The sequence below is a fragment of the Mytilus californianus genome, unplaced genomic scaffold (genome assembly GCF_021869535.1).
Source record: "Mytilus californianus isolate M0D057914Y unplaced genomic scaffold, xbMytCali1.0.p SCAF_12, whole genome shotgun sequence".
NCBI lineage: Eukaryota > Metazoa > Mollusca > Bivalvia > Mytilida > Mytilidae > Mytilus > Mytilus californianus.
Window position 1 is genome coordinate 27,815,219 of NW_026262604.1, and position 15,134 is coordinate 27,830,352.

Genomic DNA, 15,134 nt, shown 5'->3' on the forward strand with positions numbered 1-15,134 from the left:
TCACAATGAAGTATTTACACTCAAAATGAGTTCCTGACAGAAAAAAAAGATGACAAATTAAAGAAAAACATATTAAAAAACATCAAAACATTACCCTTAAAAACCTATCGCAAAAAAAAAAATACATATATATAAAAACCATGTTAAGAATCTATGAGAAAATAAATGCATTTGAACAATTAAAAACATATAAAAAATAAATATATTTAAGACCAAGATAAAATCATATGAAAACATATGTTTGGGCCAAACATATGAAAACATATGTTTAGGACAAACATATGAAAACATATGTTTAGGCCAGGTATGAAAACATATGAAAAACATATGTTTGTAAAAAACATATGAAAAACATATGTTTTTCATATGTTTACATGTATGAAAAACATATGTTTTTCATATGATTTTAAAAACATATGTTTTTCATATGTTTTCCATATGTTTTTCATATGTTCGAAAACATACGTTTTCATGTCGGGCCTAAACATATGTTTACATATGTTTTCAAACATATGAAAAACATATGTTAAACATATGAAAACATATGTTGCAATTTTTCCTATGTAGTAGTAATTATAAAAGACTACATGGTACGTTGAGTTTCGACAACAAATTAGTTAGCATAAAGATATAAATAAGAACGACAGACCGATCAATCAAACTAAAAGTAATCGTTTCAAAGTACGATTTTAATCTTCGATTTAGACAAAAGTTCGCATTTTGCAATTACTTATCTTTTTTTTTAAAAGCAAGATTCAACTCAAGATCTTTTAACACTCTTTATTTTTCTGTGTGATAAGTAACTTTAAAATGAAAATTCATTAAATACAATTAAATGCAATGAAATTTGGTTTAAATTTATTATTATTATTATTATAATAATTATTATTATTATTATTACACAGGAAAAATTGCAACATATGTTTTTCATATGTTTTCAAAACATATGAAAAACATATGATTTTCATATGTTTTTCATATGTTTGTCCCAAACATATGAAAAACATATGTTTACAAACATATGTTTACATATGTTTTGAAACATATGAAAACATATGGAAGCAAACATATGTTTTCATATGTTTTAAAAAATATGTTTACATATGTTTGTAAACATATGAAAAACATATGATTTTCATATGTTTTCATATGTTTTAAAGGGCATTTAAAAAAAAATGTTTTGAGAAAATGTCAAAATTTGTCATTTAATTATCACATACATTTTTTCATTCATTATCTATATAGTGTATTTCTCAAACAGGAAAGTGCACTCAATTCTTTTTTTTTTTATCAATAATCCCAATATTTATTCTCTGATTCTTTATTCCATATTTCTGCTTTTTTTAGTATCTGTTCTTTATTTTTTTGTTCTTTATTTTGCACTTTTTGTCATTATTTTCTATATTCTTAAACCCCAATCTTGATTCCAGACCATCATATATATATATATACGTAAATGTACGAAAGCTTGCATGGTACAAATGTACGTCGAATACGGAAACTCGGAAATCTTTGTATTAGATACAATACAAAGGTAACAAAGAAACAGGCCGGTAACAACCGTTGCCGGATAGTTTTTCTGCACGAGTAGTCAGGTCAAGGTCCGAGGCGATAGCCGAGGACCTTGACCTGACTACAAGTGCAGGAAAACTATACGGCAGGTTGTTTCCGGCCTGTTTTTTTGTTACTTTTGTTTTGTATCTGACTTGTACGACGTTTCAAGAAAGTAATAATACATTTTGCAAGACTAAACATTCGAGAAACTTAGATAGCCATAAAGCAGTAAATGTAAGTTATAGTATAAACACATTTTTTTTTCATTTTCCTTCAACCGAGAGTTTTTTTCAAGAAAAAAATCAGGAATCTAATAATTTGATAAAAAAAGAACCATTTCAAGTAAAAGATGAATGTTGTACACATTTAAGACTTTTTAAAATGCAACTTCGTAAAACAGTAATATATTAAAGAAATATTTTAGTGGTAAGTAAGCTGACGTTTGATTTTTATGGATGAAACGGAAAGCGGGGAGGGGGGCCTAATTTAATTTAAAATAAACAGACTGTGATCTTTATTTTGATGAAAAAATGCAGAATGTGCCATTCCATCCCCCCATTCCCCCTAATCGTAAAAATCGCACGTTTGTTGCCAAATACATGAATTCAATATTTAGTGGTGGGGGTCCCGGGGGTTGTAACACCCCTTTTTTGAACTTTCGATTTTTTTTTTAAATTCATAATGTCTCTAGATTTGCAAGTGTTGATCGGGATTAAACACGTGTTACTATATGATCCAATCGCAGCTTACCGTCCACAATTGATGACATAAGTTGAATGATTTTCTTCTAGATTTGCTGCTTATTTGGACGTGTATTACACGAACACTTTTTTTATAGGATCAATCGTGCATTGGTGAGTTGATAGGGATTTTATCTTTTGATAAGATTCGATTTTTATTTACTTATTTCCTGTCTTTTTTTATTGAAATATGAACGTCGGTATCATCATTTCTTTACTTTCAGCATTGTCCAAAATACTATTCATGTCCATATATTGAAGAAAACATTTATTGACCGATTATTTTGCTTCATAAATGGGGCGGTATGTTCTTTTCTGAGTATATTAACTATTTACTTTTCAACGCCCTCACCCAAATATTTTTGTTTAAATTAGCACTATACGGTATTCGGAAAATCAGGAATCATGCAGAACATTAATTTGTCATCTGCTTGACCATAGTAAATTTTTTCTCATAAAATTTGGGATCAAAATATCTTTTTTTAAGGAGAAAACCATACACACCCCTCCCCCCCCCCCCCTCCTTTTTTGAAGTTAAATGTCTAATCCCTTAGTGTACTGATATGAATAGTATTTTACTGAAAATGTTTGAAAAAAGATATTGATGCTAACGTAAATATTTTGTTTAATAAAAAGACAGGAAATATGTCGGTGAACCAAAAAGTTCAAATCTAATTGAAAGTTAAAGTGCCCATGAACTCACTGATCATGCACGAGTGAATCTATTCATAAAAAGTGTCCGTGTAAAAACTAAAAAGAGTCCGTGTATCATCTAAAAAGAGTCCGTGTAACACCCGTTAATGTACTGTTTTTCTATAGCTCTGCGGGGGGCAAAGTCGTACAATCACCGTTACCGTTTTTTTATACTATGACGCAAAATCCATGGACGCTCACGCGATCTGCTGTTGTCATTTAAAAAGTCTGAATGGAGAGAGATAGATGATACAAAGAACTTTGGTTTTTCAAACTGGTGAATCAAAATTTATTATAAACGGATAAATTGAAATGGGTGACTTGTCGATTAACTGGAAGAAACCGGGGAACGAAACATAGAAAATTTATAGAAAGTCAACGCAACGAAACAGCGAAAGTGTTTTTGTTTTGATGGATAGTTTTACGTACCCTAAAAGCACAACGAAAGGTAAATATTATCATGCACATTTTGTTTAATTATTGGATAAAAGCAGGAAGATGTGTGTGCTTTATTTTTCACGAAAAACTATTTGACTGTAGATATTTCACATAATTGTAAACCTGAGGCTGAGTCTGAGAACGATATTGTAATATAAATATAATTGCATTGGGTAATCCGTTTCATTATCTGTTTATATGTCAGAATGAGAATGTTACAGGATTAAGACACAAATACATCCAAAATAACCATATAATTTGTAAACCCTTTGACAATAAGACAAACTTGGAAAGGGGGGGGGGGCATCATATACTTGATGTAATGTATTGAAATTGTTTATCTAATGTCACTACAGAACTTAATAATTTACTTAATTACTTTAACTGATGCTGACCTGCATAATCGTGTCTTATGGTGTGTGATATTTGTATTTGTTTATCAGTTGTTTTAAAACCATGACACTGTGCAGAAGACTTTATAATCTCTTTAGCAATTAGTAGCTATTTTACAATTAATAGATAAGGGTGCCCCTGGGGATCAATGAATCCGTGTCCGTTCGCGCCCAATCACGTTCACCCCCCTTTCACTTTCCCACCCTACACGTTCGCATCCTACACGTTTGCGCCCAATTTTTATTGGTTTTGTGTTTAATAATTTGTAAACGAGTTTTGTTAAATGTATTGCTATAAATATATATTTATTCATTGTTTCTAAATAAAGTGAGATTCTGACGACCAGTATTTTATTTTTGTGTTGAATAATTTTTAATCATGTTTAGGTAAGTGTATTGCTCTATATATATCTATATATATATATATATAAATTATTTTTGTTCATTGTTTCTAAATAAAGTGAGATTCTGACAACGTTTTTTTAGGTGTTGATAAAATCTTAATCATGTTTTGGTTAGTGTATTGGTATAAATATTTCTTTTTTATTGTTTCAAAAGGAAATGGGATTCTGACAATGTTTTTTTTATGTGTTGAATAATTCGTAATCATGTTTTGGATAGTGTATTGCAATAAATATTTTTTTCATTGTTTATGAATAAAGTGAGATTCTGACACACATGAGATCAAAGGAGCCAAGCTGTTAAAAACAATTATCTTTCATGTTTTTTATTTTCAAACTTTTACTCATACCAAGCTAAATACATGCAGTATTTACATTTAAAGCAAGTTAAAACAACCATGACAACAATCACGATTTTTAAACACTCAACAACAACACCAAATTAGGCTGTGTATAAATACCAATTAGCAGTAATCATACATAATTAACATTTAATAATTAACCATCATATCAATTTAAAACAATATTTCATTTAAAAATTCCCAAATTTTTATTTATGAAAATAAAAATATTTTGATAGAAACATCTACAAAACATATAAAAATTTATCAGGTTTTTGAATAAAAAAAAAGGGTGCGAACGGACCTAGGGGGCGAACGTGTGGGGTGCGAATGTGTAGGGTGCGAACGTGTATTGGGCGCGAACGGACCCGATACCAGGATCGATTACTCCCCCCTTTTCATTAAATTTAGATTTAAAAAATGTATATATATACCTTTTCATACATTGCGTAGGTAATAATGTACATGTAACCTTTTCCAAATTTTAATTATGAGCATGATGAGTGATTCCAGGACATACTGGAGTGAACAAGAATAACATTCTGGCATTACCGAGAAAATCATCACATTTGATTAAAGCTCAAATCTGAGGCTCAAATTCCTTATGTTATGTTAACTATGCAAAACAAGACTTGCAACTAAGAAAATTACAGGGCTTTGCATATGACAAGTACAATAAGCCTTAATTATCCTGAGTCTGAGACTACTATTACTGAGTACTATAACAATAAACATCTAGTAATTCTCAGCCTTATCATACATGTCATACATGTATTATACTTCTGATAGTTTTCCACACCTATTCACATATTTTTAAGCTGAAAAATATGACCCAGGCTATTACAGCGGCAGGTCTTATCACCTGGTTGAAGTTGTACATTATAAGAAGTGGACCCCTAGAGTGCATGAATGGTCTACTTTACATATACTTTAATGTGAATATAAAAATAAGAAGATGTGGTACATGTACATGTACAAATGATGTATGATTGCCATTGAGAAGAGTCCAATTCTCCACCAGAGATCAAATGACATAGAAGTTAACAACTATAATAAGTTATGGTACAAGATGACTTCAACAATGAGCAAAGCCCATACCACAAAGTCAGCTATAAAAGACATTTAATGAAAATGACAAATGTAAAACAATGCAAATGAGGAAACTAACAGACTGATACATGTAATGATTTATAACAAAACAAGGAACAAATAAACAAATATGATATACAGCAACAAAGTGAACAAACGACAACTTGAACCGCTGAATTACAGGCTCCTGACTTGGAACAGGAACATACAGGATGTGGTGGAGTCAGACTAGTTTATTGGTGCCAAACCTTCCCCTTAAGGGAGCTATAATTTGTTTTTTATGTGTGTGTGTGTGTGGTGGTGGTGGGGGCGGGGGGTCTAGGATGAAAATAGATCAAAATAAGCCAATTTTGTCATATAAAAAATTTTAAGGCAATAAATTTGGCAGATATATTAATATTGTAACTTCATTTTATTATACATTTGTACATGTCATACATTATTTCTTTTAGCATTTTCAATGAAAGTACATTTTGTACTTCAAGAAGTAGAAGAATCTAAGCAACAGAACAGAATTCATTTGAGGCATTGCTTTCTAGATTATATAATGGATTCATAGATTGTCATATTGATTTATGTGCATATAAGGAGCAGCAGGCAATAATTATTTTGTGATGAGAGGTATGTAATGAAAAGGATAACTTTGTTTAAATATTTTGTTTATTCATGTAAAATAAAGGCAACAGTAGTATACCGCTGTTCAAAACTCATAAATCGATAGAGATAAAAACAAATCCGGGTTACAAACTAAAACTGAGGGAAACACATGAAATATAAGAGGAAAAAACGACGTAACACACACAGAAACGAACTTTAATATAACAATGGCCATTTTCCTGACTTGGTACAGGACATTTTAAGAAAAAAATGGTGGGTTGAACCTGGTTTTGTGGCATGCCAAACCTCCCGCTTTTATGGCAACATCAAACAAAACACCAAAACGACAACATCACATGACAGGACCACAATACAAATAAATGGGAGAACATATAGGACAAAGAAATACACGAATAATAGCTAACAAAAGGTACTAGGCTTAAAATTCAATACGCCAGACGTGCGTCTTGTCCACACAAGACCAACCAGTGACGCTCAGATGAAAAAAGTTTGAAAGCCAAAACAAGTACAAAGCTGAAGAGCACCGATGACCGAGGACCAAAACTTCCAATAATATTTATGTATACCAAAGGTTTATTATATATACCAGTTATGTCTTGGATAAATTATTTATACAGGAATTACTTCACTTTGAAATATAAATTCTATGGAAGATAACCAGTAAAGCACTGTTATGGTTACATTTTTTTGTCAGATACCATACATGTAATTCAAACTATACATGTAGGTCTATATCAGCATAGGCTTTTATGAGTTAAAAAATAAGTGCTGATCAAATATGTTTACAGGAGTTATGCCTCTTGGAAATGGATATTGTAAGAAAAATTGCATTGCAAGCAATCCCACACACGTCTTCATTTCTTTTAGATTATTTATAATTTATGAAAAAGGTTAAAAGAACATACATATTTTTTTGCTTTTTGATAGCAAATTTTATACATGTATATCCATCAATTGGCGAGGTACATTGAAAAGCTGTTCTTTTATTAAATCGATGAAGTATGGTTTGTAACACAAATGACAACATATTGTGTTCATGAGTTAATATTTCCTTGTCTTAAAATAGTATACGCGAAGTACTAACATTGAACTATGGTAACGTTGTAACCCTAATGTTGTAGTGAATGACGTTATTGTATAGATTTCATAGCTACAACGACGATTAAACGAACATTGCAATCATAAGTATTTATTGAGATTCCACAACATGCCTATAAATGGTGTATTTAAACAATTTTGCCTATTTAACAGGAAATCAAGATTTACTAAACATCAAGAGTTAATGACTTAATGTTGTTTTTTATACGACTTCAAAAAAAATTTGCAGTCGTATATTGGTATCACGTCGTCGTTTATGTCCGCGTCGTCGTAAGACACTTAGTTTCCGGACAATAACTTTAGTTTCAGTGAATGGATCTCTATGAAATTTAAACACAAGGTTTGAAACCACAAAAGGAAGGTTGGAATTGATTTTGGGGGTTATGGTCCCAACAGTTTAGGAATTAAGTGCCTAAAAAGGGGTCAAAATAAGCTTTTTACTAGTTTCCAGACAATATAACTTGTGTGTAAGTGTATGGATCTTTCTGAAATTGTACTACAAGGTTCCATACCAAACTAGAGGCTCTCAAGAGCCTGTGTCGCTTACCTGTATTTACTGATGCTTTTGAAATCATATAAAATAAGGTTAAAATCATAATTAATAGTATTAGATATTAGATATTATAATGATATCTAAGATAATAATAAAAAACTGCAAAATTTCTGTAAAATTACTAACTCAGGGGCAGCAACCCAACAACCGGTTGTCGGATTTGTCTGAAAATTTCAGGGCAGATAAATCTAAATCTGATGAACATTTTTGCCACTGTCAGATTTGCTCTAAATGCTTCAGTTTCAGAGATATAAACCGAAAACTGCATTTTACCCCTATGTTCTATTTTTAAGTCGGCCATGATGGTTGGAAGGTGGGGTCATCGGACACATCTTTTTAAACTAGATACCCTTATAATGATTATGGCCAAGTATGGTTAAATTTGTCTCAGTAGTTTCAGAGAAGAAGATTTTTGTAAAAGATGACAAAAATTTACGAAAAATTGTTAAAAATTGACTATAAAGGGCAATAACTCCTAAAGGGGTCGACTGACAATTTTAGTCATATGACTTATTTGTAGATCTTACTTTGCTGAACATTATTGCTGTTTACAGTTTATTTCTATCTATAATAATATTCAAGATAATAACCAAAAACTGCAAAATTTGCTTAAAATTACCAATTCAGGGGCAGCAACCCAACAACAGGTTGTCAGATTTGTCTGAAAATTTCAGGGCAGATAGATCTTGACCTGATTATTAGTTTTACCCAATCAGGTTTACTCTTTATGCTTTGGGTTCAGAGATATAAGCCAAAATCTACATTTTACCCCCATGTTCTATTTTTAGCCATGGCGGCCATCTTGGTTGGTTGGCGGGGTCATCGGACACATTTTTTAAACTAGATACCCTAATGATGATTGTGGCCAAGTTTGGTCAAATTTGGCTCAGTAGTTTCAGAGGAGAAGATTTTTGTAAAAGTTTACGGACGCAGGACACAGGATGATGGACGCCAAGTGATGAGAAAAGCTCACTTGGCCCTGTGGGCCAGGTGAGCTAAAAAGGAAGGTTGGAATTGAATTGCGGGGTTATGACCCTAACTGTTTAGGAATTGGGGGCCAATATTAAACAATACTTTTCTAATACTTTGTAATAATTGCTTATTTCTTGACCAATTTCAATGGGGTTTTATTCTTGAATTCTTGGGGTTCTTTAATATGCTGAATCTAACCATGTATTAAGTTTTTGGATTTTGGGCCCCGTTTTTAAATTGGTCCACATTGAAGTCCATAGGGTCCAAAATTAAACTTTGTATGATTTCATCAAAAATTGAATTATTGGGGTTCTTTGATATTCCGAATCTAACCGTGTATTTAGATTTTTAATTTTTGGTCCCGTTTTCAAATTGGTCTACATTAAGGTGCAAAGGGTCCAAAATTAAACCTAGTTTGATTTTAACATAAATTGAATTCTTGGGTTCTTTGATATGCTGAATCTAAACATGTATTTAGATTTTTGATTTTGGGCCCATTTTCAAGTTGGTTCAAATCGAGCGCAAAATTTAACTTTGTTTTGAGTTTAACAAAAATTGAATATATGGGGTTCTTTGATATGCTGAATCTAACAGTGTATTAAGTTTTTGGATTTTGTGCCCGTTTTTCAATTGGTCCTCATTGAGGTCCAAAGGGTCCAAAATTAAACTTTTGTTGATTTCATCAAACATTGAATTATTGGGGTTCTTTGATATGCCGAATCTAACCGTGTATTTAGATTTTTAATTTTTGGTCCCGTTTTTCGAATTGGTCTACATTAAGGTCCAAAGGGTCCAATATAAAACTTAGTTCGATTTTAACAAAATTGAATTCTTGGGGTTCTTTGATATGCTGAATCTAAACATGTATTTAGACTTTTGATTATGGGCCCAGTTTTCAAGTTGGTCCAAATAGAGTGCAAAATTTAACTTTGTTTGAGTTTAACAAAAATTGAATATATGGGGTTCTTTGATATGCTGAATCTAACCATGTATTTAGATTTTTGATTTTGGGCTCCGTTATCAAATTGGTCCACATTGAGGTCAAAAGGGTCCATAATTAAACTTTGTTTGATTTCATAAAAAAATTGAATTCTTGGGGGTTCTTTTATATGCTGAATCTAACCATGTATTTAGATTTAGGATATTGGACCATAATAGGTAAATGTCTAATTTAAAATTTTTAAGTTCTTAGACCACATTCATTCTGTGTCAGAAACCTATGCCATGTAAGCTGTGTCAAATATTTAATCACAAACCAAATTCAGAGCTGTATCAAGCTTGAATATTGTGTCAATACTTGCCCCCATCTGTTTGGGGTTCGACCTCTGCGGTCGTATCAAGCTGCGCCCTGGGGATCATTTTATTTTAAACTGCAGACAGCAGAATAGATCATCTTATATTAGAAAAAGTTCATACTATACTGAGACGGGCTTAGGCTATACATATATTATTAATATTAGTTACACTGTTGATCTTTTTTTTAGTTTGTTGCATATTGTTTCCATTCACTCAAAAGTAGAAATATAAATAAGTGAGCATCAGTTTATACTACGTCTAAAAAATGATCTTGTTTTTGTCTGGACTTCTGGATTAAATTAAGATTTACAATTTCAGCTTGTTACCATGGTTACCAAATGAAAGGAAAGTACAGTATTAGAATCACTGGTGTACCATGTAGGTGCGGATGTCAGGCAAAAAGAACTGGTATCAAAGTAAGTTCATCTGTAGAATTGCAGTTAATTTAAATAATTTAATGTTATCTATTTAAAACTTTTTCAAGTGTAATTGTACATGTTACAGCATGTATACCATGTATACTGTTGTTTATTTATGTCTTTCTGATGTCAAGTATGCATCAATTTGGTGGCCTTCGGCTGTTGTCTACTCTATGGTCGGGTTGTTGTCTCTTTGACACATTCCCCATTTCCATTCTCAATTTTATCAAGGAATCCTTCTTCTGCTCCACACACACACACACACGCATAAGATGTCAGAATTTAAAATAATTATAGCATTTGCTTATATTATGAATTGTATATTTAAAAGTTGTTCTCGTCTTGAATATACATAAAATATTTGCCACTGAATCTTAAATTAAAATTATTAAGCTAGAAAAGTCAATCAATTATTGTTTTTGCATTATAGGAAAGAGTTTTCAAACATATAACAATTGAATAATTTCCTTATAAGATTTTTTATGAACCAGCATATAGATATAACATATTTAACATGTATGAGGAGATGAGGTACATGTATGATTCTCAATATGACAACTATCAATTCAAAAACCAAAGGACGAAGATGTAAACATTTGCTGGTCACTGTACAGCCATAAACAATGATCATTATCCATACCATAAAGTAACCAATTATGGCTATAACTTGTATAAGGATGAAAAAATGTGAACCAATGAAAAAAATAAAACTAAACACAGTATGGCAGACAGCACCCAACATAAGAAACAAATGTCAAAATCAGCCAGAAAGGGCTGGACTCATCAACAAGCACTTAAAAAGAAATAACAAAATAATAAAAGATGCAAAAATTATGTTTTTTTTTCCAAACTAAAATATCTATCAATTCACCTTCAACAGATTTAATCAATTAATGTAACAACAAAACATTTGTCATTTCAAACAGTCTAAGAAAGCATGACTTTGTGTAATGCCAAAATATTGAACACACAAGAATATGTAGGACCATAACAGCATATAAGTATTAATAATTGCATAGAATTTTTATTTCTGAAATACAAGTTCTGCTTTTTGTCAAGCTTGCAAATTTATTTCGTGAAAGCGAGACAGTGATCCTAGATTCTGCCAGGGGCGGCGTCGCTGTCCTAAAGTTTAGGTTCAGTCTGTGGTTAAAGTTTTTTTGTAATGTTAATTTCTCTCTTATTAATATTATTTATAGTAATCATGGTAATAGGATATTTCTATTTACTTAGTATGTGGGTACCTTGCAAGGTCCTGTAGCTAGTGTCTGTCTACTCTGTCAGAAAGTTTTTGTGGTCAAGTCAATACCTCAGGTATTATAAGCAATAAGTTATACTTACTATATTTGGTGTATGGAATTATTGTAAGGTGTAAATGTCCAACTGGCAGTTGTAATATGATGGCCAATTGAATTTTTTGAAAAGAGTTATGCCTCTTGGAAATATTAAATTTATGGAAAATGGCCTCGTAAATGCTCTCAATTTATTTTATTAAACTTATAGTATACCATTATAGAAATGCCCTTGAAGGTCAGTTTGAAATATTTAGTATACAAGAAAAAGAACCTTTTTTTTCCCCAAGCACATTTTTTACTTATAAATATTTTTTTTTTTTTTTTTAATCATGTTAATATTGCCCCTTGATAGATAAACTAGAGGCTCTCAAGAGCCTGTGTCGCTCACCTCACTCTACTTGGGTTTTTGAAATCATATAAAAAAAGATAAAAATCATAACAGATACTTATAATAATGTTTGAGGCCAAATTTGGTTTACTATTGCTATGTTTGCTTTCATTCCATTCAGTGGTTCTCTAAAAGAAGACATCTGAATGTATTTCCCGTAGGGTCCTTTGTTAAACTAAGCCCCCGCTGGTGGCCATCTTGGATGATGGATCGGCTACAAAGTAACAACACTAGGTCAGCACCTAATAAGGAACATTCATGCTATGTTTGGTTTCATTCCATTCAGTGGTTCTCTAAAAGAAGACATTTGTATGTATTTCCCATAGGGTCCTATGTTAAACTAAGTCCCCTGCTGGCGGCCATCTTGGATGATGGATCGGCAACAAAGTAACAACACTTGGTCAGCACCTCATAAGGAACATTCATGCCATATTTTGTTCCAATCCATTCAGTGGTTCTCTAGAAGAAGTTAAAAATGTAAAAAGTTAACGACGAATCCGGACGACGACAACAGGTGCCAAGTGATGAGAATAGCTCACTTGGCCCTTCGGGCCAGGTGAGCTAAAAATGTGCAACTAGGTGGACATTGAAACTCTGTTCTTTTATTTCTACTTGCAGGAACTGAAAAGTAAAGAAACAGAACCAAAGAACATTAATTTTTAATTAATACAATATTGAGCTCAAAGTCAATCTAGTTGTCTTTCTTAATCATACAGGATATTTCCAAAAAGCAGCTGCATACACATGCACCAGTATTAGCCAGCAGTGTAGACAATTACATATCTGTGTATGGTGATATAGCAATAGAAATATCTCATACATCATTGGAAAATATAGTATAGACAATAGAAATGGAGTACACATGTATGTCAAAGAGACACACATATGAAAATATAATATAGACAATAGAAATGGAGTATGTCAAAGAGACAAACATATGAAAATATAATATAGACAATAGAAATGGGGTATGTCAAAGAGACACACATATGAAAATAGAATATAGACAATAGAAATATGGTACAATGTATGTCAAAGAGACAAAAATATGAAATAGAAGAGACAACAACTTAATAAAAAAAAGTTCTACTTTATATAAAAATTATGGAGCACTTATTGTTTTTTATTTGTTTGAGCTTTTGATTTTGCCATGTATTTTCTGTGGAATTTGGTATTTTGGGTTTTTTACTTTTTATAGCAACAACTCATCACAATGAAGTATTTACACTCAAAATGAGTTCCTGACAGAAAAAAAAGATGACAAATTAAAGAAAAACATATTAAAAAACATCAAAACATTACCCTTAAAAACCTATCGCAAAAAAAAAAAATACATATATATAAAAACCATGTTAAGAATCTATGAGAAAATAAATGCATTTGAACAATTAAAAACATATAAAAAATAAATATATTTAAGACCAAGATAAAATCATATGAAAACATATGTTTGGGCCAAACATATGAAAACATATGTTTAGGACAAACATATGAAAACATATGTTTAGGCCAGGTATGAAAACATATGAAAAACATATGTTTGTAAAAAACATATGAAAAACATATGTTTTTCATATGTTTACATGTATGAAAAACATATGTTTTTCATATGATTTTAAAAACATATGTTTTTCATATGTTTTCCATATGTTTTTCATATGTTCGAAAACATACGTTTTCATGTCGGGCCTAAACATATGTTTACATATGTTTTCAAACATATGAAAAACATATGTTAAACATATGAAAACATATGTTGCAATTTTTCCTATGTAGTAGTAATTATAAAAGACTACATGGTACGTTGAGTTTCGACAACAAATTAGTTAGCATAAAGATATAAATAAGAACGACAGACCGATCAATCAAACTAAAAGTAATCGTTTCAAAGTACGATTTTAATCTTCGATTTAGACAATAGTTCGCATTTTGCAATTACTTATTTTTTTTTTTAAAAGCAAGATTCAACTCAAGATCTTTTAACACTCTTTATTTTTCTGTGTGATAAGTAACTTTAAAATGAAAATTCATTAAATACAATTAAATGCAATGAAATTTGGTTTAAATTTATTATTATTATTATTATAATAATTATTATTATTATTATTACACAGGAAAAATTGCAACATATGTTTTTCATATGTTTTCAAAACATATGAAAAACATATGATTTTCATATGTTTTTCATATGTTTGTCCCAAACATATGAAAAACATATGTTTACAAACATATGTTTACATATGTTTTGAAACATATGAAAACATATGGAAGCAAACATATGTTTTCATATGTTTTAAAAAATATGTTTACATATGTTTGTAAACATATGAAAAACATATGATTTTCATATGTTTTCATATGTTTTAAAGGGCATTTAAAAAAAAATGTTTTGAGAAAATGTCAAAATTTGTCATTTAATTATCACATACATTTTTTCATTCATTATCTATATAGTGTATTTCTCAAACAGGAAAGTGCACTCAATTCTTTTTTTTTTTATCAATAATCCCAATATTTATTCTCTGATTCTTTATTCCATATTTCTGCTTTTTTTAGTATCTGTTCTTTATTTTTTTGTTCTTTATTTTGCACTTTTTGTCATTATTTTCTATATTCTTAAACCCCAATCTTGATTCCAGACCATCATATATATATATATACGTAAATGTACGAAAGCTTGCATGGTACAAATGTACGTCGAATACGGAAACTCGGAAATCTTTGTATTAGATACAATACAAAGGTAACAAAGAAACAGGCCGGTAACAACCGTTGCCGGATAGTTTTTCTGCACGAGTAGTCAGGTCAAGGTCCATGGCGATAGCCGAGGACCTTGACCTGACTACA

At 31.0% G+C, this 15,134-nt stretch overlaps 1 protein-coding gene and 1 long non-coding RNA gene across 6 annotated transcripts in view; one reads left to right on the forward strand and one right to left on the reverse strand.

Moving 5' to 3' along the window:
- The window catches only part of LOC127722375 (uncharacterized), a 175,759-nt gene that overhangs the window by 13,502 nt on the left and 147,123 nt on the right, over positions 1-15,134 (reverse strand). The gene's annotated exons all lie outside the window — the stretch shown is intronic.
- The window catches only part of LOC127721653 (uncharacterized), a 36,442-nt gene that overhangs the window by 10,108 nt on the left and 11,200 nt on the right, over positions 1-15,134 (forward strand). Inside the window, exons 1-4 of one of the 5 annotated variants that reach the window (XR_007991371.1) lie at positions 3,044-3,435; positions 6,101-6,269; positions 10,504-10,601; positions 12,906-12,972. The exons of 1 other annotated variant lie outside the window; for it this stretch is intronic. This is a non-coding gene — a long non-coding RNA (uncharacterized LOC127721653). Of the gene's footprint in view, positions 1-3,034; positions 3,436-6,100; positions 6,270-10,503; positions 10,602-12,905; positions 12,973-15,134 lie in introns of those variants that run through there. 3 more of the 5 variants (XR_007991374.1, XR_007991372.1, XR_007991375.1) reach the window with 3 other exon arrangements.